Consider the following 12,864-nt stretch of genomic DNA (forward strand, 5'->3'; position numbering starts at 1 on the left):
AAGCCAGCCCACCGCGGATTCCTGGGTTGGCTCCTACAATTGATATGCAAGTTCCCGCCACTGATATGCTGCGCCCTGTCCATGAAAGCTTCTCCCCAGATCCTGGGGCAGGCCCAAGTGAACCTGCGCAACAGAACACTCCCGGATGCAAAATGGAGGAAGACCCGCACACCACCGATGATGACTAGCTCGCTCTTCAGTCCGCCTCAGGTCTCTGAGAATGGAATTTTTTCACTGTTTGTTCTCACCGCTATCCTTTATGTGTCTGGTCTTTATCCTTATGTAATTCTGTCCTTACCTGTTACAGTGACGGATATCTATATTTGTCCCAGTCTCTATGTGTTTCAGTTTCGGCTAATCATGTATGTTCAGTGTCGGTCTCATGACTGTTGGCCTGGTTTAGTGTCAGTCTTATGTAATTTTGGAGATGATAATTCCTGAGCTCACTGTCAGTCCTTCGACAGGAATCACAGGGCTACGGCTCTGTTGTAACAATGATGATGTAATTTTTGCCTTTTTTGTAATATAAATTGCATAGTCTGATTCAGAAAAAAAAAAAAGATGAATATAACTTTGTGGAGAGACCTTTGTGAGTTCTTCCTCGTCCCCTCGTGGAGGTGTGTTATGAAACTAGCTCACAAGAAGATAGAAAAGAGAGATCAACACCTTAGAATTCAGCCTCTTCGAGGGGGCAACCTCCTTTACATTACACAAATGAATAATTCTTCAATGATACAAATGAAAAGACCTCCTTTCTATATATAGGAGACTAAGGGGTCATAACATAATCAGAGCCGACATAACAATAATAATGTAAGGGCACAATAATAACAATAGTGGGCTTCTATGGGGCACAATACTAACAGTATGGGCACTACATGGGTACATCAATATAATAAGTGGGTTGTACTAATAACAATAAGGGGTTACACTAGTAGTATAGGGGCATAACATGACAATAGTGGGCTTCTATGTGGCACAATAGTAACAATATGTGCACTACGTGGGTACATCAATATAATAAGTGGGTTGTACTAATAACAATAAGGGGTTACACTAGTAGTATAGGGGCCTAACATGCCCCTCTGCTTCAAAAAGCGTTGTCCTCAATGCTTGAGTAATTCTTGATGCTTCTGTATAAAATTCTTGTCCTCCCATGAGGAATCTTCAGTGGGTAAGTTCTTCCACTTGACGAGATACTCTGAAATTGATCGATTTCGTAGCTGTCGGGTTCTTGTTTCTGTGACTGCTTTAGGTTCCAATATGATTTTTCCTTCCTCTTCAATTCTGGCAATATTGTTTGAATTGGGATCTTTTGCAACTTTTGAATAAGTGGCCATACTTCTTCGTCCTTCTTCCATTCATCCCTTGCTTTGTTTATCCAATCTGGTTGGATAATAGAAATAGCACAAAACAATGCTTCCACATCCTCATCCTTGAAGAGTCTTCCCATTCGGTAAGGTCGCCATTTTTCACTATGATGTTGATCTAGCTATTGTTTCATTTGATTTTGCACCGCAGTGGCATTATCCTTTAAAAGTTGGAGAACTTGTTGTTGATGCTCAATGTGATCTTTCACTGCTTGAACCTTTTTCTTCTTGATATGTCCTTCTATCTCTAGAGTTTGAAGAGTGGTAATTTCTTCCAATCCTTTACAAGATATGGTCGGATTCATTTCTTGATGTTCGATGTGATCTTTCACTTCTTGAACATTTTTCTTCTTGATATGTCCTTCTATCTTGATAGTTTGAGGAGTGGTAATTTTGACCAATGAATTACGAGATATGGTTGGATTCATTTCTTCTTTCTCGATGTGATCTTTCACTTCTTGCACCTTTTTCTTCTTGATATGTCCTTCTATCTTGAGAGTTTGAGGAGTGGTAATTCTTGCCAATGCTTTACAAGATATGGTCTGATTCATTTCTTCTGTCTCTAGGGTGGGGTCCTGGCGTATATCTTCTTCTTTTGAAGTTTCTTGATCCGTTTCTTCCTCCTCTTCATATTCTATGTAAAATAATTTCTTCTCAGCACACTTATGACCTTTAGTGCATTTGCTATCACAATTGTAACAAAGCCCTTTTTCTCTTTTTTCTTCCAATTGTTGTGGTGTAACCCTTGTAGGTTGTGCAAGGCTAGGAGAAACAACACTTCCATCTTTATAGTTGTGAGGGGCATGCTTCCTGGTTTCCATAATTTTTCTTTCCACTATGTCACAAAGCCCTTTTACTCTTTCCAATTGTTGTGGTGTTGCTCTAAAGAAGGTGTTTCTCTTTGTATCCTCATAATGTGCTATCATTTCCTCTGTGAAAATTGACCACGTAACAAGTTGTTTACGAGAACAAAGCCCTTCATACCATAAAAATTGATCTGGTTCTAAATATGAAGATGCAATACATACCTTTTGTAACAGTGGTACACCATGTAGATCAAAATATTGGTCCATCAGAAGTATCCAATTTACCAAATCCTTGCCATCAAACTTCCTCATCTTGCTTTTTCTTGATTTTAGGAGCTCGATCTTGAAACGACTGTAACTCTGTACTTTCAAATCTTTATGTTCTAAAATTGCGACTTGTAGTATCCCTCTGTGTCCTCTTTCCAATGCCACTAGTTTGATCCAATTGGATTCTCCAAGAAAGAGTTATGCACAATCTCCCAAGATGACCTAATTATAGACCTTTCCAGAAGAGCGAACTTGTATGAAGTGCCACGTGTCAATGTTTTGGCCTTTGGCACTGAAAAATATATACAAAAAACTACAGTCCGTCCTCTTTCTATACCTTTTTACCATATTTCAATCCAATGCTCAGAGAGAAAGTTATGACGATTTTCCCCAGGTCAACTGTTTGGAATGTAATTCAGGAGTCTTCAAAAAGACCAACTTCCTTAGATCATATCTCCGCAAATATAGTGCAAAAAGCTCTGAAATTCGGACCCAAGATTCAGCGCGATTTCTTCTCAAATGGGTTTATTTTTTAGCTTCTGAAACATCGCAGAAAAAAGTTATAGCGAAAATGCCATGATGACCTGTTTGGAGCAGCGAAACCCTAGAATCCAAAGCTCTGATACCAAATGTTATGAAACCAGCTCACAAGAAGATAGAAAAGAGAGATCAATGCCTTAAAATTCAGCCTCTTCGAGGGGGAAACCTCCTTTACATTACAAAAATGAATAATTCTTCGACGATACAAATGAAAAGACCTCCTTTCTATATATAGGAGTCTAAGGGGTCATAACATAATCAGAGCCGACATAACAATAATAATGTAAGGTCACAATAATAACAATAGTGGGCTTCTATGGGGCACAATACTAACATTATGGGCACTACATGGGTACATCAATATAATAAGTGGGTTGTACTAATAACAATAAGGGGTTACACTAGTAGTATAGGGGCCTAACATGACAATAGTGGGCTTCTATGGGGCACAATAGTAACAATATGGGCACTACATGGGTACATCAATATAATAAGTGGGTTGTAATAATAACAATAAGGGGTTACACTAGTAGTATAGGGGCCTAACAAGGTGAAATCAAGGGGCTATTTTCTGGACCCTTATTTCCTTTGTTCCTGTAAACCTTTCCACTTCAGGTAGCCCCGAACATCAAGGTAACTGCATAACCCTCTTTTTACACAACAACATTTTAATCCAAGTATTCAAAGACTTTACGTACTTACCTCGCGATCCTTTGAGAAAGTGTCGCTCTGCCTCGTTGTAGCTAACTGAGGTGTTAACCGTGAACTCAGTAACAAATCCTCCTATAATACGATCGAGCCAATGATCGATGGCATGTGCGATCTTATCCTCTGATGCTTCCAATCTCCGCACTAGCTCTGGGGTCCACATAATAGGACCGTGAAGTTTCCACCTTCCTTAGCTATCTGCTAGCTTCATGATCCACTCGTATAGCTCAGTAGGGAAGGACACGAAAAAAATTTCGTGGATATCTGTATACAAGTAGCTATCTAGCCACTCTTCTTTTGACAGTCGTGGGTTTCTATTCTCCTGTGTTGTGAACTCGTGAATTCTTCTATCCAACCAGCATTCAATTTCTTTCATAGTTGGATTCCAGCGATACGAAATCACACATCTCTATGTAGATTCTGGTCTCGACAATAGAACCATTTGTTGGCTTATGGGGGCCTGACCCAAGTTCAAAGTTATTTAGCCAAACAAATCCCTACACTACTAGCCCTTTTAGCATCAGCCTGCAGAGCGCAGACTGAAGTCTCACCCGAAGCAGTATGGGGGGGGATGCTGGAACTAAGTTTCCACACCCTTGAGATGGATGTGATGTTGGTTTAGTCCAACTAAACCTGCCTTCACGTACGTCGCTTCGTGCACCATTCTACCCTTTAGTAACTTCACAATTTGTTATAATCGACTTTCGCGCAACCCTAACCAGGGGTTGAAGTCTTTTCGTGCTGCTAAGGCAGTGAACTACGATATCTCCTAAACTACGCCAAGTATCTTACTTATATTATTAACATGTCTTGATTATCTCCACATAAACAAATATTTTATCTTACGTTCACTTAGCTAATACAATTGTACACATTCACGCATCATATAAGCATTAAAAGTGAAATTCATACCTAATATAAGAGATGCATAAAACAAGAATAAAGACATAGAATTGATAGAAACTTCTCTTTATTAATACTTCCACTGTTCATAGACTCGACTCACCCTGCACACTCAGCCTCAAGGGTCCGCACACTCAGCTGCGGACTACTAGGCCTCTGCGCACTCAGCTGCAAAGCCTCTTCCTACACTACGACCCACAACTAGACTTTACACTTTAGAACTATCTTGCATACATCATTCTTCCTTAGACATTCCGTGATTAGCTTAGCTACTTGGAGATTTGCTCTATTTATACAATCCCATGGTCCACAGACCATGGGTAGATCTTCTACAGCCGACATTATATTATCAAAATAAGGGCAGACAACCCTATGACTCTTTTACCAATATGCGCTCCGCAGCCAGAAAATGTGGAGTCTTTACATTGGAATTACAAAATTGACCAAAATCTAAGCTCTAAGCCCCAAAACGTCCCTTGGGGGATCCTGCACCCAACAATATCAACCATATGCGTATCGTGGCCGAGGAGTAACAATAACCAAAAGGGTACTCATAGACAATGGAGACACTGCAAATTGACATAAAATATCAAATGGAATTTGTTTGCCCACTCTTATATGCTACATGAGATAAGATAAGGCTATTCGTAAGAGATTTCTAGTTAAGAAGAGGTGACAATATAAGTTTTGAAGTCCACTGTAATAATTGGCATCTCTATAATGCATATTTTTTGTACAATACTTTTATTTTAATACAAACCCTTTATTATGGGAGAAATTGATAATATTTATAATACAAAAGGAAAAATAGAATTGCTGAATTTTGAGAGTTTCAAGCCTACATGCTAGTGCATATACTTGTATACTAGAAGCATTACCTAACTTTTATTCCTATGAATATATAAAAATAAGTTTCTCAGTGAGAGAATAACATAACATATTTTTCCCCCACGGGTGCAGTTCAATTGGTGAGCAGTAGGTGTAGCTAGTGCAGTGAGAATGATTGTTCCTTGGTTGGCACATTCTTTTTTTTCTTAATGCATTCATTTCTCCAGGAAACAAAGAAAGTGAACAAATACATGTGTCTAGATAGAGAGTGGAACTTCAAACCATCTGTATGGTTTTCATTCTATCCTTCAGACTAGGCACTCCCTCATTATTGAAGAATACTCTTTCTAAGCCAACTACTAAACAATCAATGCCAACTCCAAGGAAAAATATCAACAAACCCAAGAATACATATCATGTTTTAACAAATCTCTTTGGCCTTGCGTCATCATGCCCTTGTCTTTTAATATTCTAGTATATGTTCATAAAAATCTTCATGTTTACAGTAGTTGTCAGAGACAATTATCCCTTTCATACTTTCATCCTAAGCCTTCAAGGTCTATCCTCTAAACCACATTGTCGTACACTATCTTTGTTGCAAAGGAAGGTTTTGTTTAGAATTATACAATCTAGGAGCACGATTTTCATTCAAAGCATAAGCTACTCTACAACTGACCTAAAAGCAAAACCCACTTACCATTCATCATTTTTGCAACAATGGACTACTCTACAACTGGCCTTAAAAGTTAATACAAAAGCCTACATACCATTAGTCATATTATTTTAAGTATAGACTAGTCTAGAAATGAACTAAAAGCATTAACCAACATACCATTCATCAATTTCAGTGCTTGGGATCAATATAAAACTCCACATAGGATTTATCTACCAAGCCATAGTTCAAGTAATGAGAAAGCCCACTCTCACTAAATTGCATATGCTTCAAACCTTATATGGGCCAGTTCTATTATTATGTATAAATAAGCCATAAGAAAATAATATTTTCTTAAGAAAAAACTTTTGACTCTTAGTTTATATTGTTAAACAATAAAGAAACGTTGCATATATCCTTCTCCTTTGTTCCCACTATTACGAGAAAAGAATAAATAAAAGACACTCAATACCCTATTTCACATTCGTCAATGTCAAATATTTGTTCTACATATTTATCCCACCTATTCTCCACTGTACAGGAAGCAAGAAAAGGTTGATTCAATAAATACAATGTTCATTCAAAATTGAGGTTACCTATTTTGGTTTCAAATATGAGGTTACAAGTCTCAAACCCTAGGGTGATTTTTGTAACCTTTAGATGGAAAAATTCTTAGAGCATTTGAATATTATGAGAGTGAGAAATCAAACATGAATTCTAGTTCATTACAACTATATTCCAATACTAAAGATATGAACATATGAGTAGAAAAAATGAGAATAAGCACGTAGAAGGAGGAAAGACAAAAAAATAGTAACACATGAATCTTTGAAACTTTTGCAAAGAGAAAACTATATTGATCTTGAAAAGCCAATAATACACATAAGGTTTTTCCCAAAGAGTTCTAAAGGCTTTTTCTTTCTTTTTCATACATTATATATCAAAATGTACAAAACCTTAGGATCCATAATATCCAGGAAAGAGACCATAAAATATTACAATATTTTTATGATACAATTTACTAAACAAAGTCTATCCTTATTGATGTAGGAAAACCTTGATTTTACCCACAATATGCATATTGAAATGCATAAACCATTTTGCCCCAGGAATTAATATGACCTACCGGGTCAAATCTTCATTAGATAATGGTTTAAGGCCCCTTTATTAAATCTATGCGAAATGATTCATTAAACTAACCACAGATCAACCCTTAATCAATCCTTTCAATTGGGACTTTATTCACCTTACCTCATTATACTTTTGTTAATCTCTAATGCCTGCACATATAACTAAACCCCAGCAACCATTATTAACTTTGGGTCATACATATGCTTAACCCACAAATCAGCTATTGGCGCTTTAATACTATTATAAACCTTTTATAATAGAATACACACCAAACATATGTAAACCATACCTTGTCTTCATTCCTCTGCCTTAGTACGTTTCTCGAGACTTAGCTTTATCTTGATCTCAATCGCAATCTCGCAGATCCACTAACATGCCTTCTAAGACTCCTTTCGCATCTAGAATATGATAACACAATCGAACTTCAATATAATATAAACCACATTCATACCTTATCAAGTTTGCTCTAAATCGCATGTCGCAAATCCTCTCGCCCGATCAATACCACTCATCGCAATGTTGCACATTGCAAGGGTTAAGGGTCACCGCACATCTAATATGGAATCACCCATCGTATTTCGCATTTTACAAGACTTGTGGCCCAAGGTTAAGTCCTCCCTTTGGAATACTGCGATGTGAGATTTAACAACCATCCTCCACCGTTGATTTGAGCACCAGATCCAACGGTTAACAATATCATCGCATATCACAATCGCAAACACTTAAGGCCAGGATACATTACTCCTGCGATATGTTGCGATGCAATATTATTTACTCCATTTGCTGCAACTTAATCCTGGCCATTGATCTGTGAGATCCAACAGCTCTTGTACACTAACACTTCATTTGTTCATTCATCTCTTTATTTGGGTTATACGCCATTCTTCAATTCAACTGTGGTTTCGGATTACTTTAGAGTTCTTTGTCCTTCACTATTCTGCTGCGTGACTTTTCCTGAGCTTAACTCTATGTGTTTCTTTGATCAAGATCACTCCAAACCATTACTTGGTTCTTCAATGGTTTCAAAGGCCCATTATGTTCCTCTATGTTGTTCTTATCCTCTCTGTGTTCTATCTGAACTCTAACTGCATACATATATTATACAGAATACTCTGATTCATTCATAATTCATCATTCAAAACTCGAAACACACACTTATACAGTTTTGGAATTTAATCTCTCTCTCTCTCTCTCTCTCTCTCTCTCTCTATATATATATATATATATATATATATATATATATACAAACATTTACACAATTTCTTTATCTTTGGCCTGATCTTATAATATTAGTCACCTCTATTACAATCTACCCATAGGCTTACAATCACACTCTAGCTAGCTAACCTATCCAACCTCTCTCTTTGTCTATGCCTTTTTGGCTTGCATTTATACAAAATGATTCTAAAACCAATTCCTAGTTTAGATCCATAAGCTTCTCAACAAAATCCTAAAATCTCTTCCTCATCCCTAAGGATCCTCTCCAATCCACAAAATCATGAACCAACTCCTAATCTGAGTTTTACAATCAATTCTCAATCTCTTAGTTCTCTCAACTATCCTAAATCTCTCATATTCTCCTACATTCAAGAATATTTACAAATATGTCTCACAATATTCAATTAAATCCTATTCTCATTAAAATCACTCAAAACTCTTAATAATTACATTAATTCAATACTTAGGAAACGAACTTCCCTTGAAACACAAGACCCCCTATGTCTACTAAAATACAATGATAATGTTGAGCTGAATGCTCCTGCATCAGACTCCCCATGTAAGATAATTTATGACCACTTGGTCATAAGTCTAGATAATTGAGTCCTCTTGGATCCCAGGTTTTATTTTGTAATCTATTTTTGCTGGTCAACTATTCTATTGTTACTATTGTCTGCTGCTGTTCTCCAGGTCTCTATACCTTATGCTGTAATGCTCCACTTGCCATGCTTTCATAATCTACTACTGTCTTCCTCTTGTTTTCACTCCTTTCCTTTCTTGTGGTTGTCTTCTTTTGAGACACTTTCATCATTAACCTTCTTATCAACTCAATTTCTCTGTCAAGTATATCCTCCGTGTGCTGATTGTCTTCAACTCTTAATCGCTGAATTTCCATTACTACTGCCACTCTTTTATCCTTACTCTCTTGTTCACTATTGTGGTGCACCTTTTCAGCTATTGCCATATTATCTTTTAACACAATTTTCTACTTCTATTTCCTGTACCTATCAACTTCTTCTTGTCTTTCATTTATGAAAACTTCTTTGTCATCCTTCATCAGCAATTTATCTTGAACATTTATCCTCTGTTCTTCCAACTTCCTCCTTTGAAAGTCTAATTCTCTATATAACTCAATGATTTTATTTGGAGTAAATTTTGGAGCTTTTACACAATCTTCAATTTATTCATTTGCTATTGACTCATCATTACAAGGTCCTTCTTCCTCTGCTAAATCTTTCTTAACATCCTTCAGTAGATGTTTTTCCTCTTCTTCTTTCATTTGGTTTTCCGCCTGTGCCAAATATGTTCTAGTTTCTGCAACAAAATCTGCACTCATAAGACAATTATCAAAATAAAAACATAAGGCCTTTGTACCTCTTCTTCTTCTTCTGGCAACCTTTCAGTATTGCGCTCTGATCTCTCCTTTAACTTTTCGGTCAGCACATCAGTATGCTGATTTAAACTCAAAGAACTCTTGAGACTGTCAGCAAGTCCTGTTCCAACACCATCTATTTTAATGATGCTTCTCTGAACTTGTACATTGTAGCGAACTATTTCTTTTCTAGTCTGCTTGTCATATTCTAATTCAAAAATTTCATTTTCTGGAAGGTATTCTTTCATGTTTTTGACAGCTCTAAAAGACTACCTATTTTCTTCCAAACCTGCAACCATACACAAATTATCAATTTTAAAATCACAAGTCCTTACGGTCCCATTTGATGCTTTAGTCATCAAGTATTCTAGCTGCTCTGAATCATTCATATGATCCAGCTCCATTGGCTCTTCATCACTTTTAAAAAGTAATGGTCCACGTTCTGGTTCACATATCAAAACTTCAACATCTTCTTCGGCATCTCCCTTTTGCTGTAGCTCAAATATTTCGAACTTCTTTGTCTCCAATTTGGCATCTAAAATATGTTCATGTTCACTCAGCTCCTTTATTAACTACATATTCACCTGCTTATTCCTCTTCTCTTGTAGCCTCTGCCACTTCACTTTCCTTCTCATGACATCCCCATATTTCTGGTCCGTTTCATTTCCTTGCAACATCTCCATTGATACTTTAAGCTTAACTACTATCTCATCCATTTCTTTATCATATTTTTCATCACTCATTCTCATGCCATTTTCCTCGGCATCCTCCTTCTTCATCTTTCTTCTGTTGTGGTCTTCTTCAGAACCTCTGCTATGACTGTCACTAGTCATCATCCTCTCCATCTCTATGAGTTCCTCACTCACTCCACTATGAGTTGCACTAAAGCCTCTACAATAGCAATTCCTCCCTACTGTCACTTACCTCACCAAGCTCTCCTCTGTACCTGGTCTTTTGGCAAGCACTTGGTTCTCTATCTCTGGAACCTCCTTTGAGCACTTCTCTTTGCTCCTTCTAGGCTTCAACTCATTTTCACTGTCCTCTTTATCCAATCTCTATTGGAATTCCTCAAGGTTCTACCACATTTTTATTTCACTTAGAAACTCTTACCAGATTCTGTTATCTCTTATCAATTCTACCCACATCCTCTGTGGAATTGCCTTTGGGAGTTGCAACAATACTTCTTCAAGATCTCTATCTGATCTTGTCTCTCCATTCACCTGCACTTTGAATGGATTGTTCTTTTCACTAGCCTTCAACTGTATCTTCAAACTCTGTTACTTCAAGAACTTGCAAACATCCCTCTTACAGTTTAACTACTGTAATCGTGCTTTAAAATTTCACTTGTTCAATATCTGCTAATCATTAGACAAATTTTCATACCTTCATCTGTCTTCAGGATCTCACCACTCCTGCAAATTTGTTTCAGTAGATCTTCATGCTTCCACTGCGCAAAATTTCAACATTCAGCTATTGTCAATCAGATTTAGAATCTGGTTCTTTCTTTCAATCTTCTAGCTTTATCTTGGAAAATATTAACTATTGGCAACAATTTCTCTTTCGCTGAGTTTTATTCCACTCAGAAATCCTTACCAGTTTCTTTCATTACTGCTTCTGAAGGCTTGATCTTATTTTGCTCAGATACTTCATTAGCTGTAACTATCAATCTTCAATTTATTTCTTTATCCAGCAAAACTCAAATCATAGTTAAATAAAACAATACCTGCATGATTTCACAAGTAGTCTCCATCCACTCTTCACATTTGAGCGAATCTTCATTCCTCAAAACATCGCTTTTGGATTCTTTATGTTTCTTCAATCTCTTCTTAATTCTTACTCACCTGCCTCTAAGAACTTAATTGTTCTTCTCCAATTTCAATTGCAAACATTTCACAATTCCAACTATATGGATTCATTGGTCATAAATCACTTGCTCTACTTTTCTGAAAATCTGAACATTCTATCAAAATGAAGAAATTACAAGATTAATATTCCTCTTACCAATCCCCCAACTTTACCCTGGTCAAAATCACCAACTGTCAGCAATACTATGTCCCTTCTTTTGCATGCAGAATATTCTTCTACTCTGATACCACTTTGATGCAGGAAAACCCTGCTTTTACCCACAATATGCATATTGAAATTCATAAACCATTTTGCCCTAGGAATTAATATGACCTACCGGGTCAAATCTTCATTAGATAATGGTTTAAGGCCCCTTTATTAAATCTCTGCTGAATGATTCATTAAACTAACCACAGATCAACCCTTAATCAATCCTTTTAATCAGGACTTTATTCACCTCGCTTCATTATACTTTTGTTAATTTCTAATGCCCGCAAATATAACTAAACCCTAGAAACCTTTATTAACTTTGGGTCATACACAGGCTTAACCCACAAATCAGCTATCGGCGCTTTAATACTATTATAAACCTTTTATAATAGAATACACACCAAACATTCCTTTGCTTTAGCACATTTCTCGAGACTTAGCTTTATCTCAACTGCAATTGCAGTCTTGCAGATCCACTAACATACCTTCTAAGACTCCTTTCACATCTGGAATACAATAACACAACCAGACTTCATTATAATATAAACTGCATTCATACCTTATCGAGTCCGCTCTATATCGCATGTCGCAAATCCTCTCACATGCTCAATACCACTCATCGCAATGTCGCATATCGCAAGGGTTAAGGATCATGACACATCTATTATGGAATACTTGCGATGATATCAAATCTTCGATCGCATCGGAAATCGTAATTGCCCATCGCATTTTGCATGTTTGCAAGACTTGTGGCCCAAGGTTAAGTCCTCCCTTTGGAATATTGCAATGCAAGATTTAACAGATGTCCTCCACCGTTGATCTAAGCACCCGATCCAATGGTTAACAATAAGATCACATATCATAATCGCAAACACTTAAGGCTGAGATTCATTACTCTTATGATATGTTGCAATGTGATATTACTTACTCCATTTGTTACGACTTAATCCTGGCCATTGATCTATGAGATCCAACAGCTCCTGTACACTAACACTTCATTTCTTCGTTCATCTC

Source organism: Pinus tabuliformis, chromosome 8 (assembly GCF_031772625.1).
Source record: "Pinus tabuliformis cultivar Carrire ecotype Pingquan chromosome 8, CPIR1, whole genome shotgun sequence".
Taxonomy (NCBI): Eukaryota; Viridiplantae; Streptophyta; class Pinopsida; order Pinales; family Pinaceae; genus Pinus; species Pinus tabuliformis.